At 40.7% G+C, this 24014-nt stretch overlaps 1 protein-coding gene across 17 annotated transcripts in view; it reads left to right on the top strand.

Annotated features, from left to right (window-relative positions):
* RNASE10 (ribonuclease A family member 10 (inactive)) overlaps nt 1-24014 on the top strand; it is a 47486-nt gene that overhangs the window by 13028 nt on the left and 10444 nt on the right. For 5 of the 17 annotated variants that reach the window (XM_081506930.1, XM_081506942.1, XM_081506940.1 and 2 more), the window contains 3 exons: nt 15237-15394; nt 19021-19052; nt 19695-19798. The exons of 4 other annotated variants lie outside the window; for them this stretch is intronic. The gene's annotated coding sequence lies outside the window, so the exon portion shown is untranslated. Of the gene's footprint in view, nt 1-15236; nt 15395-19020; nt 19053-19694; nt 19799-19997; nt 20113-24014 lie in introns of those variants that run through there. 8 more of the 17 variants (XM_081506938.1, XM_081506929.1, XM_081506928.1 and 5 more) reach the window with 4 other exon arrangements.

Raw genomic sequence — 24014 nt, 5'->3', positions numbered from 1 at the left:
GAGCCAATTCTGACTCCACATTGAAACTATTTCTTTGACTTGTTTTTTGCTGCTTTTATTGTTATAATCATACATAATGGCCTGCCTCAAAGAACCCTGCCCACCTGTGAATGACTGCAAGAAAGAAGAGATTAAAACATCACTTCCAGAGGCTGACCATTCCCAGAGATGTTTTGCAAGACTGATAGCCCTTTTGACTTTACTTCTTCATTGCCTCTCTCTCTATTCTTTCAGAGAGAGAGAGGCAATGTCAAAAGCCTTTTGACTTTAGTTCCTCACAGCTTCTCTCTCTGGTTCTATAAAAGATCCTGGCATCCAGCAACACCCCCTCTCCCCCCCCCACCCCCATACGCACACACAGACACACATACAAACACACAAGATGGTTGTTTTGAGACATTTGTTGTTGTTTGGTCCTTAAGTCCGACTCTTTGCGACCCCATGAACTGCTGCACACCAGGCTTACCTGTCCTTCACTATCTCCCTGTGTTTGCTCAAACTCATGTCTATTGATGCCATCCGACCGTCTCATCTTCTGTCAACCCTCCTCCTCTTGCCCTCAATCTTTCCCAGCATCAGGGTCTTTTCCAATGAGTTGGTTCTTCGCATCAGGTGGCCAGAGTATTGGAGCTTCAGCTTTGGCACCAGTCCTTTCAATGAATATTCATGGTGGATTTTCTTTAGGATTAACTGGTTTGATCTCTTTGCTGTCCAAGGGACTCTCAAGAGTCTTCCCCAGCACCAGTTTTGAAAGCATCAATTCTTTGACACTCAACCTTCTTTATGGTCCAACTGTAGTTCAGCTGGTAAAGAATCTGCCTGAAATGCAGGAGACCCCAGTTTGATTCCTGGGTCAGGAAGATCCGCTGGAGAAGGGATAGGCTACCCAACCCAGTATTCTTGGGCCACCTCAGTGGCTCAACTGTAAAGAATCTGACTGCAATGCAGGAGACCTAGGTTCGATCCCTGGGTGAGGAAGATCCCTTGGAGAAGGGAACAGCTACCCACTCCAGTATTCTGGAATGGAGAATTCCATGGACTGTATATCCATGGGGTCTCAAAGAGACGGACATGACTGAGTGACTTTCACTTTCACTCATATCCATACATGGCTACTGGAGAAACCAGTAGTCGTTGACTATACAGACTTTGTCAGCAAAGTGATGTCCCTGCTTTTTAATACACTGTCTAGGTTTGTCATAGTTTTTCTCCCAAGAAGCAAGAGTCTTTTAATTTCATGCCTGCAGTCACCATCTGCAGTGATTTTGGAGCCCAAGAAAATGAAATCTAATATCTCCTGCCATATTAATCAACAAGAAATGTCACAGGCTTCAGCGACTTCTGGCCTCCAAATGTGAATCAGGGCTTCCAAAACTTAGATCCAGAGGATGCTGCCATACCCTACGGTGATTGCTGAGGAGCTGGCAGAATTCAAGAAACAGGATTGGCCCGCAGATAGCTGATGAGAATATGAAAGGAATGAATTCAGTGAACCCAGAGGCTTGTATATTCCCATACATAAAATGCTAAATTTCTTAACTTGATACCTGATGTTTGATGTTCAGACTGCCTGCTCCCTTTGTTGCAAACTTGTCTGTAGCTCGACTTCTCCCCTGTCTCCTTGGAGCAGTTTTCTCAGAGCTACTGAGATGCTATCTCCCGGGCTTGGAGTTCTAAACATTCCCACCAAATAAAATAACTCTCTACTTTCAGGTTGTGACTATATTATTTTTGTTAACAAAATGATGGGACCAGATGCCATGATCTTTGTTTTTTGAATATGGAGTTTTAAGCCAGCTTTTTCACTCTCCTCTTTCACCCTCATCAAGAAGCTCTTTAGTTCCTCTTTACTTTCTGCCATTAAAGTGATATCATCTGCCTAACTGAGGTTGTTGATATTTCTCCCCACAATCTTGATTCCAGTTTCTGAGTCATCCAGCCTAGAACTTCACATGATGTACTCTGCATATAAGTTAAATAGCAGGGTAACGATATACATACAGCCTTGATGTACTCCTTTCCCAATTTGAAACCAGTCCATTGTTCTATGTGAGGTTCTAACAGTTGCTTCTTGTCCTGCATACAGGTTTCTCAGGAGGCAGGTAAGATGGTGTGGTATTCACATCTCTTCAAGAATATTTCACAGTTTGTTGTGATCCACACAGTCAAAGGCTTTAGCATAGTCAATGAAGCAGATGTTTTTTGGAATTCTCTTGCTTTTTCCATGATCCAGTGGATGTTGGCAATTTGATATCTGGTTCCTCTGCCTTTTCTAAATCCAGCTTGTACATCTGAAAGTTCTCTGTTCATGTATTTTTGAAGTCTAACTTGAAGGATTTTGAGCATAATCTTGCTAACCATTGAGTGCAATTATATAGCAATTTGAACATTCTTTGGCATTGCCCTTCTTTGAGATTGGAATGAAACTGACGTTTTCCAGTTCTGTGGCCACTGCTGAGTTTACCAAATTTGCTGGCATATGGAGTGCAGCAATTTAACAGCATCATCTTTTAGGATTTGAAGTAGCTCAGCTGGAATTCCATCATCTCCACTAGCTTTGTTTGTAGCAATGCTTCCTAAGGCCCTCTTGACTTCACACTCCAGGATGTCTGGCTCTAGGTGAGTGACCACACCACTGTGGTTATCTGGGTCATTAAGAGCTTTTTTGCACAGTTCTTCTGTGTATTCTTGCCACCTCTTCTTAATATCTTCTGCTTCTGTTAGGTCCTTGCCATTTTTGTCCTTTATTTTGCCCATCTTTGCATGAAATATTCCCCTGGTATCTCTAGTCTTTCCCATTCTATTGTTTTCCCTTATTTCTTTGCATTGTTCACTTAAGAAGGCTTTCTTATCTCTCCTTGCTATTCTCTGCAACTCTGCATTCAGTTGGGTTTATCTTTCCCTTTCTGCTTTGTCTTTTGCTTCTCTTCATTTCTCAGCTATTTGTAAGGCCTCCTCAGACAACCACTTGGCCTTCTTGCATTTCTTTTTCTTGGGAATGGATTTGGTCACTATCTTTTGGACAATGTTACAAACATCCATCCATAGTTCTTCAGGCACTTTTTGTATCAGATCTAATCCCTTGAATCTCTTTGTCACTTCCAATATATTAATGGTAAGGGATTTGGTTTAGGTCATACCTGAATGGTCTAGTGGTTTTCCCTACTTTCTTCAATTTGAGCCTGAATTTTGCAATAAGGAGCTGATGATCTGAGCCACAGTCAGCTCCAGGTTTTACTTTTGCTGACGGTATAGAGCTTCTCCATCTTTAGCTGCAAAGAATATAAACAATATGATTTCAGTATTGACCATCTAGTTATATCATGTGTAGAGTCATTTCTTGTGTTGTTGGAAGATGGTGTTTGCTATGACCAATGCATTTTCTTGGCAAAACTCCTTTGCCCTGTTTCATTTTGTACTCCATGGCCAAACTTGCCCACTACTCCAAGTATCTCTTGATTTCCTACTTTTGCATTCCAGTCCCCTGTGATGAGAAGGACATCTTTTTTGGTGTTAGTTTTTGGAGGTGTTGTAGGTCTTCATAGAATTGTTCAACTTCATCTTCTTCGGCATTAGTGGTTTAAGACATTAGTCTGTTATCTTCTTGGTCAGTCGGCTTGCCAAATAAAGTCGGATTCCTTGCCTCAAAACCTTTTTTCTCAGATTTATTGGCCTGTTGTGCGGTGAGCAGAGTGAGCTTGGACTTAGTAACGATTGTTTAGAAAAATTGTTTTTGAAAGAACAACATAATAAAGTGAAAAGTAGCAAATGCTAAGTGCCAATGATCATATGTGCTACTGAGGATTGGGAGTAGGAAAAGGATTGTAGGACTTGAGGTAGGCTTTACAGCAAAGATAGATGAGGAAGATATAACAAGGCAATATACACAGTCAAATTCAGGCATTTCTAATCATTTAACAAATTGGAATGGTAAAATTGAAGAAATCATGAAAAGGAGCAGTTGGAGATAAGGTGGAGAGAGGCTAAATTGTTTAGGGCTCTGATTTCAGGCTGAGCAGTAAGAATCTTATTTTCTAGGCAAATGGCCAGCCATTGAAGGCTTTTTATCTGACTGCTAGTTGAAAATCACACTATAGTAAATATTTTCATAGACTAAAGCCTAAGTAGAACCAGGGAGGCTTTTTTGATGGTAGAATTAATTTCAGCTCAAATTAGCTGGGTGGTATGAAGTATTTAATTTTTAATCTGGTTCAGGTCATTTGTAGTGTTTGAAAGAAAATGTTGTGATAAAATGAAACATAAAGGCAAGAATGTAAGAAATTTACAAATGAAAATATACACTTAATTCGAATTAGTTTTCTCTTTCTTTTAGATTAAAATCTGAATAGGTGATATAATCACATAGCTAAAAAGTTAAGCAAAAAAAAAAATGTATACAGTGAAAATATTCATCTCAGTTCTATCCTCCATCTGTCCTTCCTTCCCTATCCCATAGGAGTCACTTCTACTAGCTTCTTGCATATTCTTCCAGCATTTATAAAAAATACAAAGAAGTACAAATACAATTTTTTTTCTCCTATTATTATAATACACTGAAGCTAGCATGTTATTTGTATTGTTCTGCACTTTGCTATTTTATTTTATCTTAATATATCTTGGAGATCTTTGCCCTTTAGTAAATTAGTGTTCTTACTTCATGAATTAGGTCAATGCTGTCAAGAACACATGTCTGTCATCTCAAATTTTTTAGAACCTAAGGAAGAATATGCTTGGATTTTGTTTGTTTGTTTTTAGCTATTTCCCAGCCTGCTTGTTGATTAGTATTAGGAGTACATATGAAAAGATAATGCCACTCGCTGTTCCTTTAAAATAGGAAAGTGAAAGAGAATGCAACTGTTCCTTCCTTGCTGTGCCTTGCATCTAAATTTGATCTGGCTTAGATTTGCATTGTTCTTTCCCTTGTAAATAGGTCTCTGCTTTTCATAATTACATTTTGTTTCTAAGGGACACCTTTTGAATAAATACTGGCTATCTGCCTTGCTTTCCTGTTATTGTAAATTTGGATTTTAATAAAAATGGAAAATTTCCTGTCTTCAATCTTTTTTCCAGAGTTGTAGCTTTGGCCTAAAATAGGTTTGATATTGTTTGGGATTAATCTGTCTTTGTTCTCTTGTTTTGGGGTCAGAGAGCCCTTCCCCCCACCCACACTGGTTTTCATTTTCACTTCCATCCTAAGTATGTTCATTCAGGAGGTTTACTTTAGCTCCCTTGCAAATCTCTTTTTTTCGTGTTCTCTTTCCCTTCTCTTTTTTATTCATTTTTTAAAACGAATGTCAGCCAGCTGTTTGATTTTAGCCTTAGTCTTTCCTTTTCCTATTTTATTTTGAGCTATTTCTACTTGAACTTTAGTTATAATTTCATAATAAGAGATTAGTTGGAATTTAGTACGACTTTATGTGTGGCATGACATGTTCTAGGTCCATCCAGTGTTCTTTTTATCCTTCAAAAACTGTCTTGGGTTAATTCCAGTTCACAGTTTTAATCTCCACTGCTCCCTCTAAATAATAATGTAGAGCTTCTACCATTGTTAGTATCCCACCCACTCTATTGAACAAAGTATGGAAATAATTTAACTGCCATCAAGGAATAAACTTGATGTTTGGTGCAGTGGTTGTTTTTGATATGCTTGTTTTGGAGATGGGAAGGTTCTCTCTCTGGACATGCACTGATAGACCTGCAAGATTTTGAATCTGGGGAGACAGAAGAAAGTCATTGGGTTTCCTTGAATGCTTGCTCCCCCAAAATGCCTCTATCCTTCACAAATGGATAGGAATCATCAGTGTTTAAAAAACAAACATGGAGATATGGTAAGGGTAACTCTGAATATCTTCTGCCATTATACCATTCTTTATGGATGTCCAGCATGTAAAATATTTCTTACCTACCAGCTCATTACTTTAGTATAGCTCTCTGGTTGATCTAAAAGCTTGTTAGCAGGACTCCCAAAGATCTAGAAAACTGATCCCTGGTATGGTTACACAGTACTGGGTTCAGGAATGTTCTTAGACCAGAATGTACTAGCCTGAGGAGTCTGAGAGAGGCACCTTAGAGAACCAAACCAAACCCTGTGATAGGATTGTACATTGTATAAATCAGACACATGAGGTGCTTCTACCCGAAGGGCTTGGGGCATATCCTTGCTTGCTTATGAGTACATAGAGTTCCACAGACCCTAATATGACTCTCACTTACTTAGTATTTTCAGTAATAATACACCCTCTGGTGAAGGTGTTGGAATTAAAATGTTTGGACTTCTTTTTTAAAAAAAAATTTTTTTATTAGAGTACTATCTATTTACAGTGTTGTATTAGTTTCCTGTGTACAGCAAAATGAATCAGTTTTACATATACATATATCCACTCTTTTTCATATTCTTTTCCCACAGAGGTTATTATAGACTACTGAGTAGAGTTCCCTGTGCTATACAGTAGATCTTTATTAGTTAGTTATCTATTTTATATATAGTAGTGTGTTTAATGCTTTTTGTTGTTGTTTAGTCTTGGGTGGGTTTCATTGAGTTAGACAAGGCTATGGTCCGTGTGATCAGATTGGCTAGTTTTCTGTGATTATGATTTCAGTGTGTCTGCCCTCTGATGCTCTCTTGCAACACCTACCATCTTACTTGGGTTTCTCTTACCTTGGATGTGGGGTATCTCTTCACGGCTGCTCCAGCAAAGTGCAGCTGCTGCTCCTTTCCTCGGACGAGAGGTATCGCCTCATGGCCGCGCCTCCTAACCTTGAACGTGAAGTAGCTCCTCTCGGCCCTCCTGCACCCGCACAGACACTGCTCCTTGGACATGGGGTAACTCCTCTCAGCCGCGCCCCTGACCTCAGACGTGGGGTAGCTCCTCTCAGCCACCGCCCCTGACCTCGGACGTTTTGCCAACAAAGGTCAGTCTAGTCAAGGCTATGGTTTTTCCACTAGTCACGTATGGATGTGAGAGTTGGACTGTGAAGAAAGCTGAGCACCGAGGAATTGATGCTTTTGAACTGTGGTGTTGGAGAAGACTCTTGAGAGTCTCTTGGACTGCAAGGAGATCCAACCAGTCCATCCTAAAGGAGATCAGTCCTGGGTGCTCATTAGAAGGACTGATGTTGAAGCTGGAACTCCAATACTTTGGCCACCTCATGCAAAGAGTTAACTCATTGGAAAAGACCCTGATGCTGGGAAGGATTGGGGGCAGGAGGAGAAGGAGACGACAGAGGATGAGATGGTTGGATGGCACCACCGACTCGATGGACATGAGTTTGGGTAAACTCCAGGAGTTGGTGATGGACAGAGAGGCCTGGCGTGCTACAATTCATGGGGTCGTAAAGAGTCGGACACGACTGAGTGACTGAACTGAACTTAACTGTTGTTTAGTCACTAAGGCATATCTGACTCTTTTGCCATCCCATGGACAGTAGCCCAGCAGGCTCCTCTGTCCCTGGGATTTCCTAGGCAAGGAAGAATACTGGAGTGGGTTGCCATTTCCTTCTCCAGGGAATCTTCCCAACCCAGGAATCAAACCCATGTCTCCTGCTTGGCAGGTGGATTCTTTACCACTGAGCCACCAAGGAAGCCCCAAGTGTGTATATGTCAATCCCAATAAGTTTGTTTTCTAAGATGTTTGTACTTTGGTCTGAACTGAAATTTTTTGTCATCTCTCTAACTGAGCTGAATTTATTCTGTACCCTTTGGATAAGTAGTGTGTTTGATTTATTCAAGTGATGCTTGTGTCAGGTCTTGTTATCAGTTATTACCCTGTATTGATGTTTTCCAACATATTGCCCACTCAGATAACCACAATATTTACTTGACAACACTCTATTGCATTGATGTTTCTCCATTATTTTCCCACATTTATTTTGAACTGTGTCCCTTTGATAATCGGTTGTATTAAGACATATAGAAATGTTGAGGTATATGTGTGTGTTTGTGCATACATACATATGCATATACACACACATTTGTGTGCTAATCCCCAAAGTATCAACTTATAAACTTTTGTCTGCCCATGAAACCTTGGGGAAGCTAGAAGCTTTTCAATGTCTCAGCAAGGTACTTGCTGAGTGTACCTTTCCAGGCTGTCATGCAGAGAGAAAAATAAACACTCGAGGAGGGTATGTTTATCCATTCATTTCCTCAACAAATGTTCTAGGGATTAGGGAAAGAGAGAAGAACAAGGCAGTGTTCTTGCCTTTGAAGAATTTATATTTAATTGAGGAGTTAGACTACAAATAAATACAAATTAAAAAAATCTCAGATAATGGTAAGTGCTAAGGAAAAATAATCAAGGTAAGGGGATGGAAAGTAATAGAGGAAGGAAAGGCAAGTTAAAGCTACAGTGAGATACCATTTCATGCTCACTATTATGTCTATAGTAGATAAGAGACATTAACAAGTATTGGCAGGATGCAGATAGACAAAAACCCTCATACATTGCTGCTGGATGTGGCATTTTGGATAAAATGGTGTAGCCACTTTGGATAAACAGTTTGGCAGTATCTCAAAAAGCTAGGTATAAAACTATTTGTTGTTGTTGTTTAGTCACTGAGTCGTGTCCAACTCTTTTGTGACCCCAGGGACTGTAGCCCACCAGTCTCCTCTGTCCATGGAATTTCCCAGACAAGAATACTGAAGTGGGTTGCCATTTCCTTCCCAAGGAGATCTTCCCAACCCAGGGATCATACCTGGGTCTCCTCATTGCAGGTGGATTCTTTATCACTGAGACACCAGAGAAGCCCAGCAAAACAATCAAACTATTCTTTTGTATTTCACCCCAAATTCTGTCTCTGAGATTTACTTCGGTGTCAGGGTACAGAGGCTAGATTTGACTTCAACACCCTAATTGAACTATACACCAGAAAGAATAAGAGATGAGGAAGTAAAGACAGCATGTAGAAACAACTCCTTGGAGAAATTTTGCTACATAGGAGAAAAGTGGCTAAAGAAACATGTGAGGTCAAGGAAAGAGGATTAATTTTTTTTTTAATTTGTACCAATGGTAGACATCTTGAAATACAGACAATAGGAAGGAGGGGACTAGATGGTTTCAACTGTTGACTGGGAGTTAAACAGGACCTTTAATTGATTGCTGAAGCAGTATGCTATAACTTGCTTATAGTACAGTTACAGCTGTATTGTTTGATAGGGATTTTTGATAATGAAATAAGTCCACACTGACAGCTTTGACTTTGACTTGATAGCTATCTATAAGACGACAGCAGAGAAAGAGCTTGGCAAGGTTGTCCCTGCAGGGTAATATTGCATACTCTTCAAAAATATTAGGGAACTGAACCCTTCCTTGGACTTCCTTGGTAGTTCAGTGATAAAGAATCCACCTACCAATGTAGGAGATGTAGGTTTGATCCCTGGGTCAGGAAGATCCCCTGGAGAAGGAAATGGCAACCCACTCCAGTATTCTTGCCTGGGAAATCCCATGGACAGAAGGAGCCTGGTGTGCTGCAGCCCATGAGGTCACAAAAAGAGTCAGATAATGATTTAGTGACTAACCACCAACAACAAAACCCTTCCTTCCCAGAATCTCAATGCAAAAATTCAGCTTGGAGACCACAAACCCTCCAGATTTTGAGACATTCTCAGATAATATGACTAGGCTTTGGGATCTGTGGTAAAGGAGCAATTATAAAGTTTACTGAATGTAGCAGAATGGTCAGTACTGAGGAAAGTTCAGCTATTTTGTGGAAGCATCTTAAAAAGGATGAGACTAGACCATTGTTACCATAAATAAACTGATTTCATGGGAGCAATCACTGCCACTATCATTCCAAAGGACCCATTGATGCTAAATGTGAAAGTGTATGGCCAAAGTTTATTAAAAAAGCCAAGTAGAGAAGGAATCAAGATTGCCAGGATAAATATCAATAACCTCAGATATGCAGATGACACCACCCTTATGGCAGAAAGCAAAAAGGAACTAAAGAGCCTCTTGATGAAAGTGAAAGAGGAGAAAGAAAAAGCTGGCTTAAAACTCAGCACTCAAAAAACAAAGAGCGTGTGTCTCTTTTGCTATCTCGCATACAGGGTTATCTTTACCAATTTACTAAATTTCATATATATGCATTAGTATACTGTATTGGTGTTTTTCTTTCTGGCTTACTTCACTCTGAATAATAGGCTCCAGTTTCATCCACTCATTAGAACTGATTCGAATGTATTCTTTTTAATGGCTACATAATATTCCATTGTGTATATGTACCACAGCTTCCATATCCATTCGTCTGCTGATGGACATCTAGGTTGCTTCCATGTCCTGGCTATTATAAACAGTGCTGCGATGAACATTGGGGTACACGTGTCTCTTGCAATTCTGGTTTCCTCGGTGTGTATGCCCAGCAGTGGGATTGCTGGGTCATATGGCAATTCTATTTCCAGTTTTTTGAGGAATCTCCACACTGTTCTCTATAGTAGCTGTACTAGTTTGCATTCCCACCAACAGTGTAATGGGGTTTCCTTTTCTCCACACCCTCTCCAGCATTTATTGCTTGTAGACTTTTGGATAGCAGCCATTCTGACTGGTGTGAAATGGTACCTCATTGTGGTTTTGATTTGCATTTATCTGATAATGAGTGATTTGCATTTCTCTTTTCATGTGTTTGTTAGCCATCTGTATGTCTTCTTTGGAGAAATGTCTGTTTAGTTCTTTGGCCCACTTTTTGATTGGGTCGTTTATTTTTCTGGAATTGAGCTGCAGAAGTTGCTTGTATATTTTTGAGTCTAATACAATATTGTAAAGTAAAAAATAGATAAATAAATAAATCAAAAAAAATAAAATGGATAACCAACAAGGTCTTACCATAAAAAAAGAAGGTGATTCATCCCAGTTTCTTTGTTCTTCTCCTTTAAAAACAACCCCCAACTCACAAACCAAGTTGGAGTGGATCTGAGATTTGTCTCCTATTCCCTTGCTTGGTGGCCTGAAATAAACCCTTCCTTTGCTGCAAACGTCCAAAAAAACAAAAAGCAAAGATCATGGCATCCAGTCCCATCACTTCATGGCAAATAGATGAGGAAACAATGGAAACAGTGACAGGCCTTATTTTCTTGGGCTCCAAAATCACTGCAGATGGTGACTACAGCCATAAAATTAAAAGACACTTGCTCCTTGGAAGAAAAGCTATGACAAACCTAGACAGCATATTAAAAAGTAAAGACATCCTTTTGCCAACAAAGGTCTGTCTAGTCAAAGCTACAGTTTTTCCAGTAGTCATGCATGGATGTGAGAGCTGGATCTTAAAGAAAGTTGAGCACCTAAGAATTGATGTTTTTGAACTGTGGTGCTGGGGAAGACTCTTGAGAGTCCCTTGGACTGCAGGGAGATCAAACCAGTCAATCCTAAAGATCAGTCCTGAATACTCATTGGAAAGACTGCTGCTGAAGCTGAAGCTCCAGTACTTTGGCCATCTCACACGAAGAGCCGACTTATTAGAAAAGACCCTGATGCTGGAAAAGATTGAAGACCAGAGGAGAAGGGGACGACAGAGGATGAGATGGTTGGATGGCATCACCGACTTGATGGATATGAGTTTGAGGAAACTCTGAGAGTTGGTAAAGGACAGGGAAGCTGGCATGCTGCAGTGCCTGGGGTTGCAAAGAGTCGGACACTGAGCAACTGAACTGAACTGAGAGAAGAATTTAATCTGTAATGAGGTGGAGGGAGGGGAAGATGCTCCTGCTGTGACTGAATTTTTAATGTGAATAACCAGAGCATGTAACAGGTACAGAGTGCTTTACAATTGACAAAAGATTTTCCATTCTTTGTCCTCTTTAGTTTTGGCGTTTATGGAGACTTGAGCAATTATCATTAATATTATTCTCATTTTCATTCTTCAGATGAAAAAAGAGGCTTAGCAATAGGTCACTTGAATTTCCCACCATCACACACAGCAAAAGAATAACTAAACCAGGACTAATAGTCACAACTTTTGTCTCCATATCTTTGAATCTACAGAGAGTGATACAGGAGAGTAATGTGAGGAAACACATCACATGTTTAGGCTGATAGAAAACGTCCAATGGAATTCCACTTTGTGGCAAATTGGAGATGAAATGGAGTAGTGAAGAACTGTCTTCTATCATCCTAAAAGATGGTTGATATAAAAGAAGAGTTAAATTTATTTTGTGCAACTTTGGAAAGTTAAGATTGGACTAGAAGGAGTTTTCCTGGCGATCCAGTGGTTAAAACTTCAGTGGTTAAGATTTCACACTCCCATTGTAGGGGGTGTGGATTGGAACTAAGATTCCGCATGCACATGGTGAGGCAAAAACACAAAAATTAGACCGGAAAACAGACTCCACTCAATTTGTGAAGAACTCCACAAAAAGGAAATTATATTCTCTTTTGTGATTAAATTCTTGAAGTGTGGAAGTAGGGGCTAGATGAGTATTTGGCAAAGTCATAAAGGAATTTCTTTGATCTCAAAATCTCTAAAATTCTATTCAAGTAGCTTGAAACAATAGGACTTGTTTGGATAACTCTGGTACAATTTTCCAACACAGGTTGAAACATTAGGACTTGTTTCAAAAGCCTGAATAACAAAAGTACACTTCTCCAACACTTAAGTTATATGGAAGGAAGGTTAAATGTTACCCTGTACACTCATGTTTCAATAACTATATATATATTGCAATACATAATTATATTGCAATAAATATATATAAAAATAATTTTATGCATGTCTGTTTCTTCTTGATCAGCTGCAAGGTAAGAGATGAGGAGTTGGGAGGCTAGAAAAGGAAGAGTTGGGAGCTGTGATTGATCTCAGACCAAAGTGGAAGCAACTCACTACTTCAGCAGACAGGAAATTCAGCAACTGGGAACTCTTTAGCAGTGCACCTGGAGAAATTCACCAGGGGACTGAAGCAGAAAGTTAGAAGGGATAGATGCTGGAAGAATTACATAGGAACTTTGAGGAAGGAGTGATTTATGGGCAGCAGCCTTGTGCAAAGTTGCAGTCAGTGGTAAAAGAAGCCATCTGTTCTGGGAGAGTAGTTTAGAGGGACTGTGTTTTGCGTGGGCGGTAGTTCATGAGCAAAATGTTTGTGGGGAAGGGAGATATGGGGCTAGTGAGAGGCATGAAAACACTTGTGGAGAAATGTGCTGTGTAGGGGGCTTGTTTGGCTGGGGCTATTGGACAGGGTGGTGTTTGGCAATGAGAGAGGCCACAGGAGCCGAGGGAAGAGTCCTTGCAGTGGCCTTTAAAAAATATATGCATATACATATTTTAAAATGGAAATAAACATCTTATATGATTACAAAAACAATATATGTTAATGTTGAACAACTAGATTATATAAAGAACAAAAAAGAACCCCTATATTGCCTCAGCCAAGATAAACACTGTTACCAGTTTGGTATACTTACTATGGATTTTTTAAATTTTTTTGGAAAAGTTTTAAAAATATACTTGATTTACAACATTGTGTTAGTTTCACGTTCCGGCAAAGAGGTTTAGTTATACATATATATGTATATATATCCTTTTTTAAAAACTTTTTCATTATAGTTTATTAAAAACCATTGAATATAGTTCCCCATGCTATACAGTAAATCTTAGTGGTTTATTTTGGAAAATTTTAAAGTCCATTTTCTCTCCAACTCTTTACTTTGAAAATCTTAAAGCCTGAAGAACAGTAGAAGAATAGTGCATCAAACACTAGCATAACTTCCACCTGTCGACTAAAAAAATATGCACAACCTAAAAGTGGAGAGTTATTTTTTTTCGGTGGGAACTTTTAGGACTTCAAGCCTGGGAAGCAGCATCTCAAGTAACCTTGCTAGAACTACTCTGAGGAGGCCAGTGGGGGAGCTGAGATATACAACAGTTTTGCAACAAGGGCAGGTAGTCTAAACATCAAAAGATTATTATTAATTAAAGAAAACCAGACATGCCAAGTTAAGAAATTTACTGCTTTTCTCCGTATGGGAAATTACAAGAGTCTGAGCACTGAAATCATTCCTTAGATGTGCACCTCAGCTGTCTGGGGCCACTAGGCTGTGTTTTCACATCCTGAGTATCCTCAGGGCTCATTAGCTCACCATTGGCTGTAATTATAATCACTGATGACTGTGACATCCTTTGTTTACTGATATAGCAGGCAATAGTCCATTTATTACACCTAATTCATCAATTTTTAACAGTTAGCCTCATATACGCTTCTTTTTTTTCCTGAGCCATTTGAAAGTAAATAGTTTCAAACATCATGGCAGTTCATTTTTTAATACATTGGCATTCATCTCTAAAAATGACATTCTCCTACATAATAACATTACCACTATCTCACCTAAGCTCAACATTGGCTTCCTTGGTGGCTCAGAAGGTGAAGAATCTGCCTGCAATGCGGGAGACCTGAGTTCAATCCCTGGGTTGGAAAGATCCCCTGTAGGAGGGCACGGCGACCCACTCTACCATTCTTGCCTGGAGAATTCCATAGACAGAGGAGCCTGGTGGGCTACAGTCCATGGGGTCGCAAAGAGTCGGACACGACTGAATGGCTAAGCACAAGATCAAGATTAATTCAGTAAGGTCTGCATATGTCTTATTATCAGTATGTTTTGCTACAGATTCTAAATGCTTTCCCTTTTCTTATTGCTCTTTTGACTGAAAAACACATACGCAAATGCACAATGAGAATTACGTTTTATTCAGTGGACTTTCTGAGGACTTAAGCCCTGAAGATAGCCTCTCAGATAAGCTCCGAGGAGCTGTTCCCAAGAGGTAAGGGAGGAGCCAGTATATATAAAAGTTTTTGCAACATAAACCAGGGGTCAGAGCAACCAAAGATTACTGTTAATTAAAGGAAGCTGAAGTTTCCCTGGTGACTCAGATGATAAAGAATCTGTCTGCAGTGCGGGAGACCTGGTTTCAATCCCTGGGTCAGGAAGTTCCCCGGGAGAAGGGAATGGCTACCCACTCCAGTACTTTTTCCTGGAGAATTCCATGGACAGAGAAGCTTTGTAGGCTACAGTCCATGCGGTCACAAAGAGTCAGACATGACTGAGCGACTACCTCAAGTTAATGATTTTAGCATTTCTCTACGCATGGGAAGATACAAGAGTCTGGGCTCGTTGAAATCATTCCTTTGATATGCATTTCAGTGGTCTGGGGCCAGTATCCTGTTCTTTCCCATCCTGAATCCCCTCAGGTACACCATTGGGAGTGCCTGTGGTGGCTGATGGCAGCCTGTTTTTCTGTGTTTTGTGTTCCCTCAGGGCTCACCACCAGGGGCAGCTGTAGTGACTGATGGCTTGATGACCCCAACATTCTTTGTTTACTGATATGGCAGGTGACATTCTTAGTCCATCTTTGAAGACAGAACTGCAATCACTTACCTGGTCAGCTGAACCAAAGCAGCTGTGTACTAGGGGAGGTAAGAAGGAGAATCCCCAAGAGCATGGGAACCTGGAAGCCTGTCAGAAGGGCATCTCTACGAGGAGTCCAGGATGCTTTCTCTCTCCTGAGCTCATCTACTCAGCTCTCCTCCAGGCTGTGGGCTAGAGAGCTTTGCTTTGGCCTCCCTCCCTTCCTTCCTCTCTGCTCCACCAGGCTTTACCATGCACCAATTCTGAGCTACATTCTGCACCAGAGTCTGCCCACCCAAGTGAACTTGGTCCCTGATCTCAAGTACAGAAAAGGTAGAATTTCTCCTCAATGAGTGGTTCTGTCCTTGGTCTGCAACCTGTTATTTAGGAGCATCATGCCCATAGGACTGGCTTACCCATCTACTAACCTTAGAGTGTATATGAGGAGCTTCATGTGAAAAAGAGTGTATGTTATTTGAACTGACAGTCGCCCTGATGAGCATCATTACTTGACCAGAGCACCAGACACAGTTTCATGAAGAGAAAGCAAGCTCCTTTACTCTGAAATTTTAGCTGAGTTGCTCCCCCTGGGATAATTCTTTGTGCAAGGAAACATCTGTTTTGCAAATTGAAGCACATCTGTGTTTACTTCGTTGACTTTGACTTTTTTGTTTGTTTGGTTTTGGATATAGTTGTTGGCTGTCCTTTTAACATCATTGCTGGGTATAAGAAGGTAAACATGGAGATCTGTGAACTAGTTTTAACATTTCAGAAATCTTAATGAAGATCACAAGTTTACTCTAAATAAGACATGTGCTAACTAAAACTAAATCTATTTGAATAATATCAATCCATTATGGCAACCCTGGTTATCTCATTCTTATCAAAAACTTTTTGGCAAGTTTTTCATTTTTATTAATATGAATAAGAAAATTAAATTGTGGTGATTCGTAAGTATAACAGCAAATTTTCCTTATAAGATGAAATTTTTGATGCTATCTGAAAATTAAATCAGGTTAGATCTGTAGTTGGTAAAGAGTAGCCATGTGGACAAAGAATATCGCCTGCCATTCCAGTAAAAAGCAAATGTTGCTACCACCAAGTCAGTGCAACCACCCTGACAGCGCACCTGGACTATACCCCTGAAGGGAATTCAAGAGGGAAAAATACGGGATCCAGCCCTAGATAGTTAAGATGCATATCTAAGGAGCATATTCAGTGAGCCCTAGGTGCTTTATCTTCCCATACATGAAAAGAACTAAAATCATTAACCCAAGATGTCTGTTTTTGTAATTAGCAGTAATCTTTGGATGTGCTACTATAGTTTTTTTGTTTGTTTGTTTTTCAGCAAAAATCCCTATATACCCCAGCTCCTCCCTTACTTCTTGGGAACAATTCCTCAGAGCTATCTGAGAGGCTGTCTCCTGGGCTATAGTCCTCAGTGGGTTCACTGAATAAAACACAGCTTGCAGCTTTTAGTTTGCGTGTTTTTCTTCCTTTGACCCCACCATTTGTAAAAGCAAACTACTGAAATTTCCAATCAGTGGAGTAATGGTGGCCCACTCCACAGGTTCCAGTTTGGGGACCAAAATGCAGGCTTAGGGGAGTACAGTGATTTTAGCATCCTCACAACTAAAAATATAATCAGTCAAAGTATAGCTTGCCTTTTTTTCTCCTACCCAAATTTGATTTGTGTTGCATTTATTGTAGATAGTTTTGCAAGCTACCTTTAATCCTGCCTTGAAATAGGTGGGTAATAAAAGACACCAATCAACGAGCATACTAATGTATTTTAAGGAGGAGATTGAAAGCTTAGAGATTATAAAGGGAAATTCTAAATTTTGGTAACTGCTTCCTTGCAAGCCACCACTGGCCAAGGGTGGGACCCTGGCTCTGTCATTAATTCTGAGTCAGAAATATTTCCTCACCCTCATCCTGGCCTGAATAAACCTCAACAGTACTCCCCACCCCTGCTCACCAAGCAAACATCTGTTGCTCTCCCACTAAAATCAGGGAGAAAATATTGAGGCAGAATCATTTTTCACTACACAAATTTCTCAATGTAGCTCTTGTTTATTGTTCTGTTTTGGAATTGGTTGGTGTGAATGAGTCCTGTGAGACTGAAAACTTCCAGAGGCATAGACAGAATCAAACGTGGACCTGTGAGTTGAGGATGAACCCAGTGTGACTTGGGTCATTTCGCTGCCTCCACCATCTGAAGCCCTGCCTGTGTGGCCATCTGGCTCTGCTGGATGCTTTTGTTATCTCACCTCAGTCTAAGCAAGAGAAATCATTGTAGCTTATCAGAATGCAAGAGGTCTGTGAATAATAACATTGTCTCTGGTGATTAAAAGATTAGAAGCCACCAGTTTGTGGTTGTTGTTGTTGATGTTGTTTTGGTTGTACCACATGGCATCTTCTGGACTGTAAGGAGATCAAACCAGTCAATCCTAAAAGAACTCAACCCTGAATATTCATTGGAAGGACTGATGCTGAAGCTCCAATACTTTGGCTATCTGATGTGAAGAGCTGACTCACTGGAAAAGACCCTGATACTGGGAAAGATTGAAGGCAAAAGGAGAAGGGGGCGGCAGAAGATGAGATGGTTAGGTGACATCACTGACTCAGTGGGCATGAATCTGAGCAAACTATCTGGGAGCTAGTGAAGGACAGGGAAGCCTGGCGTGCTGCAGTCCTTGGGGTCACAAAGAGTCAGACACGACTCAGTGACTAAACAACAACATGGCATGAAGTACCTTAGTACCCCCCCCCCCCCCCAGGAATTAAAACTGTGACGCCTGCAGAGGAAGTGCAAAGTCTTAACCACTGGACTGCCAGGGAAGTCCTAAGAAGCCACCCGTTTAACTGGTATATCTTCTTTTGACTTCAGAGGCTTTTTTGCTATTTGACGTAAATGTGGTTCCAGTAAAACTTGTTTGATGGCTGCCTCAAGTTGAAATACCACACAGTGCCATTTGTTTGAAGATTGGTCCTTTCTCGGTGAAGTTTACTGAAACGTGTTCTGTGGCCATTGTGAAAGAATTGTGTTACAATTAGCTTCCAGCCATTTCACAAGTGGTCACCTTCCCTCCAAGAGACAAACATACCACGCATTTCTTTCCTAGCATTTTTTCTTTCTCACTCTTAGTGTCTAGTACCACTATGCACCGCAGGAACTGACAAGAAGGCCCCCCTGACCTAAGGGTCTATCTCCATGCTTCTTCTGTCTGTCCTAGAACTTCTAAGAATGCCGGTTTTTAGTCAGACGGATCTAAGTTCAAATGCTGTCCTTGTCATTTCCTAGCTCTATGATTTTGAGTATCTCACTGAAGGTTCCTAATGCTTTGTTTTCACATTTATAAAATGGGGATATAGTATCAATTACCTCACAGTATTAGATGAGAGACTGTAAATAAAGTGCTTAAGAAAATTCCCTGGCACTTAATCAGCACTTCATAAATGCTGGTTATTATTTCATCTCTTAGCAGCAATGTACCTTGTTAAAGGAAATCACACTGAGTTGATATTGATTTATTTGCTTAGTTTTTTTTAATTTTTAGAATTCATTTTTATTGGAGTATAATTGATTTGCAATGTTGTGTTAGCTAGGTTGATACTGACTTTAAACCCAAGGAACGTTTGCAGTCTAATGCAAATGAACAACTTCCATTCTTCCTGCTTTTCTTTCTCCTAGGGCTCCACTGCTTCCAGAGTCCCTCTGTTGAGGTAAGGAATGACAATTAGAGGGTGCAGTGCTCCCTAACTTTCTCCTCTCTCTTGGCGCTGGCACTGATTCGGCCCACACACATCTACCCCCCTCCCCTGTCTTGTTTTTAGAACATTCCATTCCTATTTTGCTCAGCAACATCTGGCCACTGTCCATCTCAGCTCTCACGTGGCTTAGCCAAAGGCCCCATGTGCAGTGAATCTTGCCAGCACTCAGGGCTAACTCAAGGTCACTTGAGCACTTCCTCCCAGAGCACACATTTCCCTGAAACCTCTGATATTTTGCGTATCTCCCCCTCCCACCCTCCAGCTGTCAGCAGGGCAAAGCAGAGGTGAGTCCAAGTAGTTCCAACTATTACGTGAAAAAAACCCTAAACAGAACAGAAAAACTCCCTGAGCTTACTTCCCCCAACACGAAGCCCTCAGATTTCCTTGTTATCCTTTTCTTTCCCGTCAAGGTAATTAAAAAAAAAACTTTATTATGAAAAAGTATGATTAGTTTTCAAGTGCCCACCACACACAACTTCAACAATAATCAGAGTTTTGCCTGTCTTGTTTCATTTCTTCTTTCATTTTATTTTTTTAAACTGTGCTCATTTATTCCTAAAGTATTTTTAATGCTAATTATGAGTTTATTTTTAGGACTAGCCTTCTCCCTGAGTTAAAGGTGGGATTTGGGAACCAAGTGTGGACAGCTCCTCGCCCAGCCTCCCTAGTGCTCCTGACTGCTTCACAGTCGAAATCAGGTGCAAATACAATTTCATAACCTGATCTTTTTTTTTTTTGACTACACCAACCGGTATGTAAAATCTTAGTTTCCTGACCAGGGATCCAACACATGCCTCCTGCAGTGGAAGTGCAGAGTCTTAACCACTGGGCCACTTAGGGAAGTCCCCTGATATTGATTTTTTTAATAAATACTGTTTATTACCTTCTTTATGCCAGACACTGGGCCAGGCACTGAGAACAGAAGACAGATAGACTAAGAAACTCTCAGTTCACTGGAACATACAAAAAGCAAAAGGGCAAGACTGTTGGTTTGGCCTGATTATTTGTGCAGGTACAACAAGAGTGATAATTTATAATATAGGTTCCTTAAGTCTTCTTTATAAATCTAGAGCTATATTTATTGATAAGGCCACAAATGTATTTTCTTTCTGGAATTTTCCTAAAAGAATTTCAGATTGGACTTTTAAAAGGCTCTATTATTTGCTATCTTGAATTTAGAAAAACCAAGCCTGATCCCAGGAAACTCTTTCCACCAGATTTTGCCCGTAGTACATATAAATTTGGGTAAATCCCTTTCTTCTCAAGGTTCTTATGATTTCTTAAAATTCATGGCCAGTAAGTGGTCTTCCTACCTCCTGCAAACCTGGGACCTGACAAGCCAGGTCCTACATGAGCTTCCCTGAGAAGACTTTGTAAATATGATTTCATCATACAGATTAAGTGAACATCATTGTCAAAAGTGATATCTGGACAAGGTCTTGGTTGCATAACTGATTTTTTCTTATACTTCGGTAAAAAAGAGGGCAGATTCTTACTGAATCTATGCAAATAGCTATATTGTCAAGAAAAGTAAGGAGATTTGGTAAATTTATGGCTCAAGTGTGTGGGTCAGCGAGAATCAAATATCATCTTTAAATGTTTATTTCAATTAAAAAAGCAGAGTCTAGTAGTTTGCTTTGGCTTACTGAGAATTTAAGAAGGAAAAAAAAGCTTTATTTATATTAATATATTCAGAATAGAACATTAAAACATTAACATTAATGTAGAACATTTAAACAATATTCCTAACAAATAACCACAAATGTTCCTTATTAGTTCATTTGGTCTTATACAGCTAATTCTTGTTTTGTTGGCTCTTGAGTCAGTAATCTCAGAAGCTATCTTTGACCAGAAAGCTATTTTTGACCAGAAAGAATTCTGGAAATCTTGACTAAGTTCACTGGTTTGGTATGAAAGATGTCTAAGTGGTGTTAATTCAAAACCTGGGCAGTTATCTCTTGGTATCCAAAGGGGATTTGTTCCAGGACCCCCACGAATATAAAAATCCAGGGATGCTCAAGTCCCTTGCAGGCATAGAATGGCACAGTACAACTGGCTTTCCACATTCCTGGTTTCCACACCTGTGGGTATGTGAAGTGAAGTGAAAATCACTCTGCTGCTGCTGCTGCTATGTCGCTTCAGTCGTGTCCGACTCTGTGCGACCCCATAGAGGGCAGCCCACCAGGCTCCCCCGTTCCTGGGATTCTCCAGGCAAGAACACTGGAGTGGGTTGCCATTTCCTTCTCCAGTGCATGAAAGGGAAAAGCGAAAGTGAAGTCGCTCGGTCATGTCCGACCGACTCTTCGCGACCCCATGGGTTGTTTTTTATATATTAGTTTTTACACAAGTAATATATAAAAAACAAACACACAAAAAATGAAGAAAGCATTTTTAATCTTGCAGTACAGTATCTTAAAAAGTACGGTAGTATAGTACAACAGCTGGCATACAGGTGCTGGCTCCAATGAACAAGCAAGAAGAGTTACTGACTGGAGGAGAGAGAGGAGGGGTGAGATGGTAGAGCTGAAGGATCATCAGCAAAGGAGACAGAAGGCAAGCTGCAATTTCACTCATGCCTGATGCTGATGGCACAGGTTCTGCTTCTTTGCTGGATTCAATTCTATCCCTTCACGCTCATGGTCAGGCACTTCAGTCATGTCCAACTCTTTGCAACTCTATGGACTGTAGCCTGCCAATCTCCTCTGTTTCTGGGATTTTTCCCACCAAGAATCCTGGAGTGGGTTGTCATGCCCTCCTCCAGGGGATCTTCCTGACTCAAGGATTGAACTCTGCCTGTGTTTCCTGCATTGCAGGCAGATTCTTTACCGTTGAGCCATGAAATAAGCCTTCAATTCTATCCACCCTCTCAAAAAAACAATCCAGTGATGTCTGGTTGCTGCTGCTGCTGCTAGGTCGCTTCAGTCGTGTCCAACTCTGTGCAACCCCATAGATGGCAGCCCACCAGGCTCCGCTGTCCCTGGGATTCTCCAGGCAAGAACACTGGAGTGGGTTGCCATTGCCTTCTCCAATGCATGAAAGTGAAAGGTGAAAGTGAAGTCGCTCAGTCGTGTCCGACTCTTAGCGACCCCATGGACTGTAGCCTACCAGGCTCCTCCATCCATGGGATTTTCCAGGCAAGAGTACTGGAGTGGGGTGCCATTGCCTTCTCCGAGTGATGTCTGGTAGTTGCCCTTTATTTCTCATCACAGATGACATGGTAGACCTGGATTGCATTATGAATGCCTGCTGCAACTTTCATGTATCATTCTATGTTCTGGTCCTGTGCCCCCAAAACTAATAGTGCCTCCTCAAATAGAGAAAATCTCCTTGCCATTTCCTGGGTTGTAAAGCTCTTTGGTTCTTCAGTCACTTCTTCCTTTTGTCTCTCTTCATCCCTTCTCTGGGCCTCCAGTTCCATCAGGTCTTTGTTAGTTAGCTCCTTGTGTTGGACAGCAAGTTCCACCATTGCTTGTTGCTTCTTAGCAGTACCAGCTACATTATCTCTGCTTTTACTTTTGCTTTTGGACATCCTGGGCTTGAAAGATTCTGTACTACTGTACTCTATACAGTAAAGTACACAAAAGCTCAACCACTTCTAGAGAATGTATGCACATGGCAGTGTACACCAGACAAGTGAACTAACTTACATGATTGCAGATACAAACACATGTTCACATCTTTGAAAGCTCAAAACTTGAAGGATTGTAAGTAGGGGACTTACTGTAGTGTAACTTACAGGGAAACTTATTTGCTTCTTTGGCATGCAAAACCAGTAAATAAATCATTTTTCAAAAATGCTATGCAAAATGTCTCAAAAGATAATTGTAAACCTGTTTCAAAGAAGTCAGTGAATGTTACATTGGTTGATAAAAACGGATGAACGTAATTTTTATAGAGAATACAACCCAGAATGTCAATGAGCTGGCATCTTTCCTAAAGGTGTAGCAAAGGTGTAGGCTGTGAGAAGACAGAGAACTTGGATAGAGGAGTCAAAGGTCGGATGTGACTTGGGGGAGCTCATTATTTAGACTTTGTTGGTTCTGAAAGTTGCTGTTGTATCAGGTTGTGGGCTTATTCATGGATCATATGTTATTAACAAAACTCCTCCAATGTCGTGAAGCTGCCAAAGTCACTCATTTGGAAAGAACAAGACACAGTGCAATAATATCCCCATAGGGTCATCTACCAAATGGTCCAAGGCCTAGTCAGGACCTGAAGAGGTAAAAGCCTGAATTAGGAGCATTGCAGTGATTAGAGGGGGATAAAAGAATTATAAGAGTGAAAGATCTGGCAGAGGTTAGAAGGGCTGGGTTCTACAGATTGTGAGCCAGTCTGTGTATCACATTTTACAAATGTGAACTGTTAACGATCCTCAACAATAGCTGAAAATATCCATCTTACATTTGTAAGATAGTTTTGGGCATCAGTGGTAACAGATTGTTCTCTAGATCCATGAGGAAATGACTTCAGCTGGAACAAACTATCAGGGGCAAGGAGGATAGTGTACAAGAAAGAACAATCTGTGGGAGTCGTTAGATCTGGGTCCCATTCCTGTTCTTCCACCCTGCCACCCACTACCAATGTGGCCTCGGTTTTTTGTTTTTCTATTTTTTGCTGCACCTCACCGGGCAGCGCGCAGAATCCTAGTTCTCTAACCAGAAATCCGCCCCCGTGCCCCCTAGTGGAAGCCAGGGATCTCAACCGCTGGACAACCAGGGAAGTCCTTGGTGAAAGAAAGAAAGGGAGGGGGGGAGGGAGGAAGGAAGAAAGAAAAAAAAGAAAGAAATTCTAGTGCTTCTTACTTTGTGAAGAAGTTGTAAATGTCATATGAGGTCATTTCTGAGCCAAAATGCAAAGCCATCTATTTAGGTCTCTAGAAAATCTAATGGCTTTCCTGGTGGCTCAGGCAGAAAA

The sequence above is a fragment of the Giraffa tippelskirchi genome, chromosome 7, assembly GCF_054371585.1.
Source record: "Giraffa tippelskirchi isolate mGirTip1 chromosome 7, T2T-mGirTip1v1.2.pri, whole genome shotgun sequence".
Classification (NCBI taxonomy): Eukaryota; Metazoa; Chordata; class Mammalia; order Artiodactyla; family Giraffidae; genus Giraffa; species Giraffa tippelskirchi.
This window is presented reverse-complemented; position numbering and strand designations above follow the sequence as displayed.